Raw genomic sequence first — 14,784 nt, 5'->3', positions numbered from 1 at the left:
AAATTCAGAAAAAGACTTGTGCTCAAGGAAGCACTGCAATTATACATGACCTGCTTTGTTTTTAAGGGCTAGAACGGGCACTTGATTGGAATATCAGTATAGGAAACACCAGGTTCATGTGGCTGGATGCACATGACCTAGTAAGGAAACAGCCTGTTGTCCTACATATGACTGAACACATTCCTACCTTCTTTGTGGAAAAATTACACTCCAACTTCCTCCATGCTGTCTACCCCACGCTGAGTCCCTAAAATACTGTGACAAAAGGGAAGAACAGAAGGAACCTTTTCTAACGTTGGCATTGCAGAGATACAAAAGATAGTCTTCTCTACTAATGTTACAAGTGCCAGATGGTGAACTTGGTCTTAGAATTACTAAACACATCAATAAGGTTATCTTGTAGATGCAACATCATTGTAGGAGAGTTTGAAGCATTCAAATGTTCCAGACGTACACAGTCTTGTGCAACATTTCTATCTGAGTTCCTGCGACACCAATTAAATCAAAACAGCCTTATGTTTCCAAGTCTTTCCCACAGCTTGGCTTTGATTCCTGCATACCCATGTCTCCTGCAACTTTTCTACCTTCCTCTGTTCAAATAAGGTATTAGTCCTCAACACAACATTTTGCAAGTAGATCAGAGCAGCAGTACTCTGTTTCAGTGGTGGTAAGACATGACACGGGGAACCCCTAAGTTTCCGATTGGGTCTACAACTAGTTTTCTGAATGAATTGCAGTACATTTGGCAAACTGGATCCTTGCAAAATGGTAGGTACATATCTAGAATTAGTATTAGATTTTTTGGGCCAGTTAAAGTAAAAAAAGCTCAAATCTTTATCGTGGAATTATGATGGAAGGGATCCCTTTGGATTCTCTCTTTCTCCACTGCAGAAAAAGATTAGGAAGGAGTATCGCTCTGCTGCACCCAGAAAAAAATTCAGATGCCTTATGGAAGGGATGTGCTTTCTTAACATTCTTATGAATTAAAAATTGCCATGAAAGTAAATGAAAGTTCCTAGGTGATCTTACAGAGCATGTTAAAGCCATTCTTGAGCTGGGAATAATAGATAAATACTGCTAAAAATATAACCTGTCCTAATACCAAGTATGTAATCAGTCTTGTCAGAAACATTATTGTGTCCTACAGTAAAATTTGGGCATATTAAAATATCAGAGCAGAGATTTGATATTAAAAACATTTCTCGTGAAATTAGTTGCTGCGGATTGACAAAACATGGAAGCCCTGTGGGCTTGTTTCTTTAAAATAATACATCCGATTCTGACAGAAAGAAATTTAAATAAATTATGTACAGAGTGATTTCCAAGTAATAGCTGAAACATGAGTCAACCTCAAACCAAAAATCCAAGTACTATAGCCTTTGAGGATAGTATTGAACATGCTGATAAAATGAAGTGTGAGTAGGTGAAATATTCTATATGAAAAATAAATACAGGCATTACAGAAGTCACAGCAAATTCTGCACAGGCGACTCTCTAGTGCATTAATATATTCATTTAAATCAGCTTGTAGTATCTTATTTCTTTGAAGCTATAACAAGAACCATATAAATTCTCCTGAAGTCATTAGGCACAGAGAGATACTGAGATGCACCTGTAAGTGCAATTAAACCAGTAGAAAATAAGTTAATTAAATTAACTAAATTAGGGTGAAAAAAAGTAGAACTTTCAATATGGAGAAGCAATTGATTCTTAATGATGACTCTTAGCAGCAGCTATGGGCTGAACACACCCACTTCCTTTTTGATGCAGTTCTTAAGAAAAACCCAACAAGATAGCATAGGAAGCTGGGAAATGTTTAACAGGTCGCCTCCATCTGCACTGCATTCTTAGAGTGAAAGACTGGAATAGAAAAACTGAGAGGAGCGTTATAAAATACTGGTCCTCCTCCCTGAGTCACACAAGCAGATTCCATATCAGGAACTCATATCTACCTCTACAGAAGAGACACTAAACATATTCTCTTAGTCTCACCACCCTATCACTCCAAAGAAGAGAGATACATGTTTGAATTAAACTCTCCAATCCCGCTTGTCAGATCCTGTCAAGCACTTTACCCATTTAGTGTCAGAGTGCTCTTAATGCACTCAGCAGCCTTTCTGACAAAGGACCAAGTTGACCATATCTGATCAAAGAAGCAAAAATATGGGATGCCTGACTGCCATGAAGAATTCTACACCCAGATTCCTTTCCATCCTGCCAAGATGGCCCAGGACCATGGTTTCAGACTGTTGGTAAGAGATTTTTTCCTAGTCCTCTTTTTCTGCTCTTCTAATAGTACTTCCCCTTGAATATATGAAAACCTTCTTAGATCAATAAAGTTTCTTTCTGATGCAGTTAATCCCATTCTCCTATGATAAAACAGTAAGATCTCTCTTAATTGTGCCATCATGCACTGCATAAGGCTAGAGAGCTTTATACTGAAGCTATTCCTTCCCTATCACTGTTGCTATTTCCTCAATTCATAGCTGTTCAGTCTCTGAAGAAAAGTGGTTTTTTTGCTGGACAAACCCTGTATTTGTGACATATTCCCATATTTTCATCCATCACTAGGGATTCTACTATAACAGTTTCTTGCTAAAGAGCACCAGTAATCTTCAGTGTGCCTGACCTCCACTTGCACTTGCTTGCTGAAGATCATCCTGCATACTCAGTGAGGGATCAGAACTGAATGTACAAGTTTGGCAAACATTGTCACAAAATAAGCAACAAACTGGAAGAAAAACATTTAGGTAATTATGGAATATAATTAGCTTGTTCCATGAAAAGTGTGGGCTGCATCAAAATAAAGAAACTGTGTTTTTATCTAGACAGAGTTTAAAGGGTAAGTACTCTTAGAGGAGCTGACTGGGAACATTTCAGCTGAGAGGTACTCTGAACACAGAGAGTAGTTTATCATTTACCGTAATGAAAAGTCATAAATGTCTCTATTAAAGAGTTGTTTTCTGCTTAATAAGGAATGAGGGACTGAGGGGTCTCATAGGTGAATGCAGAAGGAATAGGTAAGTTATTTTTTCATAAAATAGTTCCAGACACTGAACAATAAATCATGTTTTTAATCCCAAACTGACATTGATGCAGATGCTAGCTTGAGGCCACGCTTTGGATAAGTGTAGTGCTGCTCTCTGTTTGGAACACAGCAGATTTGACTACCACAGCAAAAGCAACAAAATTGCACTAAAAAAAAATTAGTGGTTGCCTACTGAGCTCTTCTGAGGCTGTAAAATTGCGTAGCTTTGTGCCAAAACTTCCCATTAAAAAAACAAACAAAAAACCAGAACTTTTGTCTTTAAGATTATTTCCTCTGATAAGACTCCAACACATTTAAAAATAATAGCCTAGGGGAAAACAGTATTTTATAGATCTTAAGAGAGAAAAAATCAACGTTCTACAGCAACACTTGCCACAAGCCCCAAGGCTGGTGACTGATGGGCCTGTTTTAGTGTATGGCCTGTATCAGGTAACTTCTGCCTCTAAATGTAAGACTTCAGGTAAATATATTTACTGATGAGGGGACCAATGCAAAAGATAAAAATCTCCCTTAAGCTTTAAGGGAACAGAGCCTACAATATTTTTTGTTTGTGCTCAGACTTTTCAGAGTTAGTGTTAAGTCATCAGCTTGCTACTGACACCTGCCAGGAGATATCTGTGGATCTCTGGGGCCTTCTGAACTGGAAAAGCAGAATTTTCATCTCATAGCAATATTGGTAATCTGCTTTCCCACCCTTTGAAATTACCTGAGAGAAGTTTTACACAAGCTGCAGTCCTTGGCAGGCGTTCTTAACTCTGGGCTATAGTTTATTGCTTTAAGTCCTTTAGGTGTGTGCCATGATGCTATCCTGTTTGTTGGTCATATTCACTGCCCAGAGGCTCCTCACAGCTGCTTCCTTGCCAGGACAAAACTGCCTGCTATTTGCAAGTTTTATACAACAAAGGACAGGAGTGAAGAATAAATGTTTCCTTAATTAAAGGCATTTTAATGCCCTTTCTGTCATTACATTCATCCATGGTTCCTTCAGTTGCATCAAAATCCCACAGATTTTAAGCCTTTTCTGATAATGTTATGTTACAATTTTTTTCTCCTGCTGTTTTACAAAAGTATCTCAATAATGCCTTTCACCCACACACTGAATTTGTTTGCATCTCTGGGAAAGCAGGCTTCTCACAGGTTTCCATGAAACTGGGTAGGCAACTGGGTAGGTTGGATTTTTAAAAGTATCATTTTGTTGTGAAGAAAGGAAGCAGGGATTTACTTTTAGGGAAGAGAAAGACTGATATTCTAGAAATAACTCATAAGTTGGAATTTTTGAGGCGCAACCTCAGGGACTTCCAGCAAGGGGCACCCTCAGACCTCAGGCCCCAGGGGGCCCTTTCCAGGGACTGAGGGACAGGACCCCAGTTTAGTGGCTTAATTTTGATTGTGAACTTGCAAGCAACCTGTGTGATGGCTGTGCTGTTTTCTGATTAAGGTGTCCTTTCCACTGTGAACAGCCACAGTTATTCTTCTCCCTCAAAGAAGAGCACAGCCCTTTGTTTTCACACACTGCGCACACCCAAAGGGATCCCACAGGTACCATTCCATTTGCCCAGGCAGACACAGCCCTAGAGTGAAGTGGAAGCTGCTGGGATATCACAGAATATGCTGAGTTGGAAGGGACCCATTGAGTCCAAATCTTAACCCTGCACAGGACCAACCACAAGAGTCACACCATGTGTCCAAGAGCATTGTCCAAGTGTATCCTGAACTCTGTCAGCCTTGGTGCTGTGACTGCTTCACTGGGGAGCCTGTTCCAGCACCCAACCACCCTTTGGGTGAAGAACCTCTTTCTAATATCTAACCTTAACCTCTCCTGACACAACTTCAGGCCGTTCCCTCTGGTCCTGTCACTGGTCACCACAGAGAAGAGATCAGTGCCTGCCCCTCTTCTTCCCCTCAGGAGGAAGTTGTAACTGCAATGAGTTCTCCCCTCAGTCTCCTCCAGCTGAACAGACCCAGTGTCCTCAGCCACTCCTCAACAGCCTCCCCTTAAGGCCCTTTACCATTTTTGTTGCCCTCCTTTGGACACTCCTAAGAGCTTAATGTCTTTTCTATATTGCAGTGACCAAAACTGCCACAATATTCAAGGTGAGGTCACCCCAGTGCAGAGCAGAGCAGGACAATCCCCTCCCTCATGTGGCTGGTGATGTTTTGCCTGATGCCCCCAGGACACGGTTGGCCCTCCTGGCTGCCAGGGCGCTGCTGACTCACATTCAACTTGCCATCGACCAGGACCCTCAGGTCCCTTTCCTGGCACTGCTTTCCAGCATCTCATTCCCCAGTCTGTCCGTACATCCAGGGTTGCCCCATCCCAGCTGCAGAATTCAGCACTTCCCCATGTTTAACTTCATCCTGAAGTCTGTCCCAGAAAACTGGGAATATTAGATCCCATTTTCAGATCCCTGAGTTGAACCCATGGTATAAAGCAGGGAATGTGCCATTTACAGGCCCCCTGTTGGGAATGGGACTGAAGGCTGCAGGAGTTGACTTAACACCATCATATATCTGTTTGAGAGAGACACATGCTGTGCATGCCAGGAGTCTTTGCTACTGAGGGCGGGACCTTTGAAAGGAGGGTGTCAGACATGCAGGGAAAGGACATGCAAATAATTAGGCTTTGTTTTATGGCCCAGCTCACGTGAAAATAAGTGATTAAAAAAAAACCCCAAACACCAAACCTTAAATGAAAATTAGATCAGACGCATTTTAAATAGTTATTCCTATTAGAAATCACCAAGAAAATAAACTGACATATACATCTTCAAAAATTCTAAATAGTTCACTTAGGTTTTTCCAGATAGTAAGCACACTGTACCTTAAATTAATTTATTTTATAATATATTTAACATAACACAAATCAGATGTACCACTCACTGTATGTTACTCACTGTATTATTTTGTTTTGAAGAGATATGCAGCTATTTTCGGTCTGGCTGTTTATAAGGAACTTACTCTTGGCTATAGCAGATGCTGGTTCTGATTCTGTAAGTTTACATACCCAAAAAGACTATGAAATCTTCAGTCAGATCAAGAATTCAAAATAGGGTCACAGAAGAAATATCTAAATATCTGAAAGTGCCAAGTTAGTTTATGACTAAGCACTAAGACCAGGTAATGGTGCAAGCAACTGAGACACGAAATCTATCAATTTCAACATTTCCTCTGGAAACGTTCCATAAAGCTGGAGGAGATTGGAGCTCAGCCTGATAGGATTTAGATGTCTATAAAAATAACCTAAATAGCAAACTAAAACCTGTGTGTGAGGGTATTCTGAGGAGAAGGCCAGTTATGCAAATATTTGAATTTGAATTGTCGTTTGGTAGAATAGAATTCTGCACTTATAGAGACAAGCCTCAATTGGAGGCAACACAAGAAAAAGGAGCCTTTGCTAAAATGTCTTTGTTTCTTTCACATCTGTTGTTGCAATCCTCAATCCGTACTTCAGTCATTTAATACAAGCCAGATTGTTTTATTTCCATGAGAGGTAAACACACATATAGCTGAACTGCTAAAAACTCCAGCTCTTAAACACTACCAACAACTCAGGAGTGTAGAGCAAGGCTGGAAGCATGATATAGATGGAGTTGTTTAATAAACACTTTTGTGCAATGTCAAGACACTGTTGCTTATTCTCTATTCTGCTTCAAGTATTGTGCTATTTAGTTTGTTTCTGAAACTTCTGACATGAGGCATTGAGAGGCTTAGTTTTCATTAAAAACAAAAAAGCATTGCAATGTTCATGACTGAGAGAAAAAAATTAAACTTCAAAGACAAAGAAAATCTAGGGATGAATATAACAACAAGAAACTTTTTTTTTCTTAACCTGCTACTGTTGACACATTGTTTACTTATGTTTTTTAATCCTCAAGATATCTAATACTGACATTTGCACTTGGAAATTTTATTGCAGATCCTTTCCAACAGAACTAGTATGATACAGTTCAATCTACTTAGTGTGGATGACAATATTTCAAAAATTGGAGAGATCCCCTCAGCTTTGAGAGTTTTGTTATTTTGCACTGCTGTTTGTGTCACAAACACAGCAAACTCGGATAGTTACCAAAGGGAAGGTTCATAGAGTAGTTTAACTCGCCAAAAACAACAGCTTGCCACTAAAAACAAACAAGACTCTACACCAGAAACATATTGGTTATTTTTGTCTTGTTGGTCATGAGAATGTCAGCAAACAAACCTTGCTGTCTTTCAACAGATAATTTTATATAGTCACATGTACAGAGAAGTCTTTGTCCTTAAACACCCCAAAAGAGATGGAACATAACTATAACTCATTTTCTAATGCCAAAATTCTTGATTATAAATGAATCAGTAAATAACAGTAAGAAAACAATTCCTAATAAGAACCTATTTCATTTATTCTAAGGTCTTATTTGTAATACTGTACCACGCGATGTTCTTAATCAATGATTAGACCTATGTAGTAAACTGCAAAGTCATAGAGATTCCCACTAGTGGAAACAATTCTACAGGAAAAAACAGGGCAGCCTGGGAATAGGTGAAACAGGGGTTATTCATGCAGTTGAAAAACTCTGGGAAAGCCCATGAGCTAAAACATAACAGAGGGATGTAAATGAAAATTACCAAAGCAAAAGATGATGCCTTCGGGTACCATTACAATGTCTACCATTATAATGTAATTGTTATAATGGAAGTAGCAGCCAATTTTAGAACTTTCTCATATTCCAAGAAATGGAATTGAAGATTTCCCACATTATCTGTTCCACACTGGCAATTTTTACTGGGGCTTTTTTTTTTGCAAGTATTTCAGTCATTTATAAAGATCAGCATTAGCAGAAACTTCTCTTTTGTCCCTATTAACAATATCCACTACATAACAATTTTTTTTAGCAGTTTGCTATGTATGAGTGTTCCTTGCCATCAGGAATGTACTTTTCACCACTTCTATGAAAAATAATACTTAGCTGTTGCCATGCTGAGTGTCCTGGCAGCAATGAGAGAGCTGAGGCTGTTTAGGCAACAGGCAGAGAAATGCCAGCAGAAACACTCACTCCTGGGTTTCAATGCCTCTGCTCCTCTCACCCAGCTGATATGGCAAGGGAAGCAGACTGGCAGGTGGGACAAGAACTAGGGTGAGAGGGTGGAAAGAAGCACGGACAGAAACAAGTAAGCTGCAGGTGGAAGACCAAAAGCACAAAGTAGCTTTCACTTTTTTGTTTCTATTGTCTTTGACTGCAAAGTCTGTAACACTGCTGTCCTCCTACATAGCCTTTGTTTTATGAAGTCAAATGTTTTACTAGATTATTTTCTCTTGGTCTATATTTATCTGTTCATTTTTTGACTCAATTTCATTATCATGTCTTTGTCTGCCCCTGTGAACATGCACAAAACTCCACATATGTAGGAATCTGCAGCATTCTCAGTAAAAAAAAAATCATATTTGTGTTCAAGCTCAATACAATTTGTTGATGCAAAGTAATAACATGTAAACAATGCTAGCTCAAGAGGGGAACTAAGTATCCCTAATGGACTCCCTTTTAGTTGTAAACACCTCCTGTGGGATAGCAGTGATTTCAGCAGATGTGAAATGGCTTCCTATTATTTAGGATAACACATATGAGGCATATGAGGGCATATGAGGAATGAAGAATGAAATGGTACTTCTGCACTAAAACCCCTTTTAGACCTTGGCATCAACAACCCGTTGGAAATGCACACGCACCCCACATATCTGACCAACACGACTGATATTTATGACATTGAAAGAGAAGATTTTTGATGTGAGCTACAACTAGACTCAGCCTACAATATAAACTCATTCTTCCTTCTACTCAAAGGACTATGTCTCCTGGCACAACCCCTTATTTCTCCCAAGACCAATGCACTCTGCAGAGCCACTCTTCATTACACCTCACTCACGGTAACTTCTATTTGGGTGCTACATAATATACCTTGATCCTCTCCATCTTCTTGAATTTGGAAGGAAAACTCAGTGCATCAAAAACAGTGAGTCAATGCAATTATATAAATGACTAACAGCACTATAGGTAGCACTTGATACTTCATCCCACCCCCTCATCCCCCCCAGAAAATGAGAAACCAAAAAGCACAAACAAACACCCGTACTTTTTCTTGACCAGGATTAGCTATCTTTTGCATTGCTCATCCTTCTCTTTGGGTTTGATATCAGCCTAAATGAAAGGATAACGACCCTGGCTATGGAAATCCAGCACCTTTTTGCTGTTACACAGGTAGTAATACAACAAATCCTCTTACTGACATCTCTATTTACACTAGTAGCAGTAGCTCCTGCTTTCGCTGAGCCACATCATCACTGCAGACACGAGACCATCTGTACAAACATGGCAATTTCTGCTCAGGACCTGCCAACACCATTGCATATCACCTACTGCTTCTTTTTCATTAACCCTTGGCACTCCTATTTTCTAAATCACAGGGTCAAGGTTCTTTTACAAGTTTATACTTGCATTTCTGCAGCTTGTATAGTCACTACAATCTAATAAATAGCTGTTCAAATTCATGGACAGTAGCCTGGAAAGTCACTGAAGTAAAATTGGGAGAAAAACCTGTAGTTATTTAATCACATGTATTCCAAACACTAGTTGTTCTGACTTCAATGAAGTTGGCTTTGACACAGCTAATTAGAGCCAAAATTTGCCCAATCAGGGCCTCTGCTACCTCACCAGTGAAGGTCTGATCGACAGAGCAATTAAAATGCCTGTAGCCATTTTATGCTAAAATTAGTCATGTAATACAAACAGTTGCTGCCTGCAGTTACAGTTAGGACAGCAGCTACACATCAGTCAAGTATTAGGTACTTTTCACATAGACCCTCTGCAGCATGATCATCAGATAAAATCCTGCGGGAGATGCCTGTTCAGTCTAATCACAGGATAAAGCAAGATATGTGAGTGTAACTGAACAGTGAAGTTACTGTGCTCATCTCTCATGCCCATCAGCCAGAGATGTGAGCAGGCAGCCTGCCTGCACAGAGCCACACCATCCTACTGCACAGTCTCTGCAGCTTTGGTCCTTTCAGTCCTACGGACACTGCAGGCAGCTGACCATTTCTAGGTCATCTCTCCTGAATGAAATGTTAATGCATTTACAAAGCTGATTAGTTGAACTGACCCATCTTTTTGTCAGTTCTTCAGTCTGCCTTCAGAAATCCCATAATAGGATTTACTTTTCTGCAGCAGCTTGCATAGGAGCCCTGTAAATTCAGTCCAGAGGGCCCTTACTACAAGAAAATAAGCTGGTGTATCATTTCACTGCAGTACATTTCAAATACATGTGCAAAAGCACAAAGACTATCCAGGTTCAGCACTGATTTGCACGAGGTCATATGAACATGATTATTGTTCCTGTAAAAAGCACATGTTGTAGCAAATTCAAGCTGCATTGCAGGAACATGATGAAAGAGGGAGAGCATGGGAACTCTCTCACCAGCTTCCTCACCCACTGAACAAAAAGAACAGCAGTCAAGAAGTGAGACAAAGTAAGCAGGAGGCCTACATTTGGCAACTCATCTCTATGTGCAGCTCCATTTCAGAACAGTGAGCAAAGTGCCTCTGGTAGCACAGTTCAATCCATAACTACCATTCAGCTACACAGAAATTTGTTAGACTCTGCACATGGCTGAAATTCTCCATTTTATGTTTCAGCCATTCTTGAGGTTTTTCCTAAGATGAAACATGTCTAATACATACTAAAAAAGCCCCGAAAAAAAACCAACAAAAAAGTACACACAGCCCCCCAAGGCAGTCCTAGTGACCTTTCCTTTTTCATTCTTCAGTGCTCTTAGGCTTTAGAATAGGAACCTTAAATTCGGAAGAACAGCAGGTTTGTATTTGTGCTCTATGCTGTTCCAAATTTGCACAAATACTGCACCTTTGAAAAATGTCATGTCAATGAACCCTGAAAGGTTGGACAAGGTAAAAGGGTGAGGGGTTGGTGGGAAATATTGTGGAAAATTCTGGTCTCCTCTCAAAAAAGGAAGGATAGGTAAAATTCACAGAGAGAAAATAAGGTTGTTTAAAAGATAAAAAAATGCCTGTCATAAATGTCCAAGACTTTGAAATCTGGAAAAGCAAACAACAGACATATGAAACAGATCTCCAACATTGTGAATGTCATAGAGGTAGTAAGGTAAGAAGCCCATTCACTGTCTCTTTCAGCACAAGAAGCAAGTGGCCTCAAATGAAGCTAATAAAAACTAAACACAGAATGAACAAAAAAGGGTTTCTTTTCATAAAAAATTAGTAAAGCTGTGGATCTCCTTGCCATATATGGCATATATGTAAGTTTATATGGATTAAAGAGAAAGTAGACAAATTTGTGGAAGAGTTATCCATCAGCATTTACTGTCTACATAACATTACCTCAGCATGTTTCTGTATTAAAAAATACAGAAGCTGGGGAATACTTGGAGCTGGGGAAAGGACAAGAGGATGCTGGATATACATGTTTGTTCCATTCTCATTCTCAATTCTAAATATTTGCTTCTGATTTTTGTTGGAGGCAGGGCCTTGCAATATAATTTTTTTAACTAAAATAACCTCTTATACGGCTATTTCTATGCTGTTATCTCTCAAGAGATTGTAAGCCATAAAGAATAAGCAATATGTCTATCTGTGAAGTCCTAGAGATTTAAAAAAGGCCCAAAGCAGACAGGTCCTAGAGGACATGTAGCAAAGTCCTTGTTTGTAGCATTTTATATACTTTATTCTTCCCAAAGGCTGGCCTGCACTAACTTTGCTCTTTGCATACACACCCTAGTCCCAAGAACAGCAAGGAAGAAAGAAAAGCACAGCATGGGGTTTATCAGCTTACTCCTAGAGGGGTCACATTGTATCAAGGGGGAAAGTCACTGTCCAACTTTCAACTCTTATATAAAGGAGGCAAATTGCTCAACAAAACAAGGGAAATGAGGCTTCAGTGGGCTCTCCCAGACAGTGATTCAGAGTTCAACACCTACTCAAAAATCCTCTGAAGATGTTTCTGTTTCTCCTAGTCTGCCTAGAAGACAAGCTGGCAAACACAGACATCCAAGGAAAATGGCTAAATTTAGGCAGATAAATACCTCTTCTTGCGCAGATTGGAAATAAAGACAGAGCCTAAAGAGATAACTATCAAATAAATTGCCAGTGATTGCTTTTGAACTGCCCAGGAATGATGGTATTTTATCTTGTCATCACATCTAATAAACAGAAAATGCAATTGAGTCACTCAGTAGGCAATCTGATTTGATTTTTCATTTCCCTTTGATGCTTATAATTCCATCTTGTGTTAGCAGCAGAGAGGGTTGGGCTGTGACAGTGATAACAGATAATCTGGTAGTGCAAATTTTTGCCCACAACATCATGAAAGTAGCAAGTCGTGATAACCCCAAGCAGCAACAAGGACTAAAGATGAGACTTTCACATAGAGGCTTTTGCAGCATTACTGGCATCATCACACTGCTGCTCTGCAGAAATTAGTCGGCATTTTCAGCATAATAGAGTAACCTTCCTTCAGCAAAATACTGGTGTTAGCTGAACCACTCTGCAGTTCTGGAAAGCCTGGAGGGGCTCATTTACGCGGGGGTTAATGGACTGGATTCTGCACTTCTATTCCCAAAATCTAAGCCTCCATGCAGACATTCTCTCAGTTTTACCATCATTCAGCACCTTCACCTTCTGTTCTTCAGATCAGATATAAATTGCACAGCTTAGCTTTTCTTCCACAGCTGCACGAACTCCTTCAACTAACGGTTACCTAACTCTCACAACCATAACAGCGCTTGTATCACAATCCAGGCAAATACTTCACACAATTCTACTCAATTCCACTTCTGAAAGTCCTTGAATTAATGCAACTACGTAATTATCCAAGTATACTCTTAATTGTTTTCAGCTCGGTCCTTTTATTATGATTTCAGACTCTCTCAATTAGGCTCGGTTTAAGTGTTTCCAGCTGAAACATCCCAAGATAAATACTCCTGTGCCTACTATGACAATTGACAGTTCAAAGCACAGCACAAATGTAGCAGAAATTATCTGTTTGGCAACACAAAAGTAAGATAGTATCTTGAACTTGATAGTTAGATAAATGAAGTTATGCCAGTTTGTCTCCTGCTGTGTTAATTCAGTGAGTACTTTGTGCTTCTGAATTGTGGTACAGGGGCATCTGAAACTGTGATAATGCTGAAAGCACATCGCCTACCCAGTGCTCTGAAGCACAGGAATAAATTACCTGCAGTGGTTATGGAAATGTCTAGCAGAGAGAATTTTTAAGAACATGTTGGAACAACTGCTTCTGACAGTTGCTTAAGTATAGTTGACATTACTTTCAGTAAAGGGAATTATCTTTCATGGGTTTTCCCAGACCTATTTTGTAGAGTTTCATGGCAGCATTTAAACCTTGGTACAAATTTATAAAACAGCAGCAGTTCACATATCTTGGGGTTTGGTGTGACTATATAGCCTTCTGAAGCTCCTTCCAGGCTGACTTGCCCCCTGATTCTCTGTATATCTATATGGATTGATATGTATAGCTATATAGATTGAGATGGATCAACTGTTCCCCTCTAGACACCACTGGGACTTCAGAGGTCAAAGCATCCAATCTGGAGAACTATGGAGGAGGCTGGTAACATGCACCCCTAAAAATGAACATGGTTCTTCTGCTGCACATTTCTTACCCTTAATCTTAGTGTGTGTACACACCCCTCACCCATTTCTCTCTGTATTGTGCTCTGTTTATACTCCCCTTCTATTTCTCTCAGCTGTTCTCTTTTTCTCTAAAAAGCACCACATTCTGAGAATTTTAGTGGATACTTCCATGTGTTTAGAATTTGTCCAAAGTGTTTTACCATGCTGAAAGATCTCCACTTCTAACTGAACTGTATTTACAGATGAACGCTCAGAACAATGGAAAAAAAATGTTCAAAATTTAATTTACAGCAAAAACAACAATCTGGCTGCTACAGCAATCAACTTTTACATCACTAACTTTGTGAGGAGTGAATAGTTTTCCCCATATAAAATGGATTAAGAGCATGTAATACATTGAGTCAGCTCTAAGATCTCAACATAGGAATAAAGAAAAAAGGCCCAAGATATTACCAACTTAGAAAAAAAAAAAAATCATTCTTGAGTTCAATCTTCAGTATAACTAGCTTCATTATCCGACTTGTATAAATGAGCTTTTGATACATGGTGCAATTTACATGTATTTATAGCATGATATAAACCCACACAATAATTTTATTTCTTTCTCTAGAATTTGCTTCTTAGCAAGTGTTTTCTGACAAGAAAAAGAGCTTCATGGCTCCATAAGAATAAGAACATTGCAGATTCTGGTGACAGATAAAAATTAGCTACTCCTGAAACACCATTAAAGCTGTAAAGCTTAAATAAAAATATTTATTTTTCTCTTTAAACTTGAAGACTACATTGCTGATATCCCAAAACCAAATTAAAGTTTATTTTAATTTTTTTCCTAATTATTAAAATTATTTCTGGGTTTTTACTCTTTAGTTTAAGAAGGATTTGGAGAGACTGAGAACTAAGTTGAGATACGAAAACCATGCAAAACACTGTTCTTTATACAAAACAGAACTCAGTCAAGTTTGAGAGGTTCATGTGACCTGCCCTTGTTCATACAAGGGAGGAGAAGAGTTCCCTCTAAATCCCATGGCATCAGTAGTCTTTGTATTCCAATAGCAAATCAACCAAGTCCATATAGCCTAA

The sequence above is a fragment of the Lepidothrix coronata genome, unplaced genomic scaffold (assembly GCF_001604755.1).
Source record: "Lepidothrix coronata isolate B3197 unplaced genomic scaffold, Lepidothrix_coronata-1.0 Scaffold97, whole genome shotgun sequence".
Classification (NCBI taxonomy): domain Eukaryota; kingdom Metazoa; phylum Chordata; class Aves; order Passeriformes; family Pipridae; genus Lepidothrix; species Lepidothrix coronata.
This window is presented reverse-complemented; position numbering follows the sequence as displayed.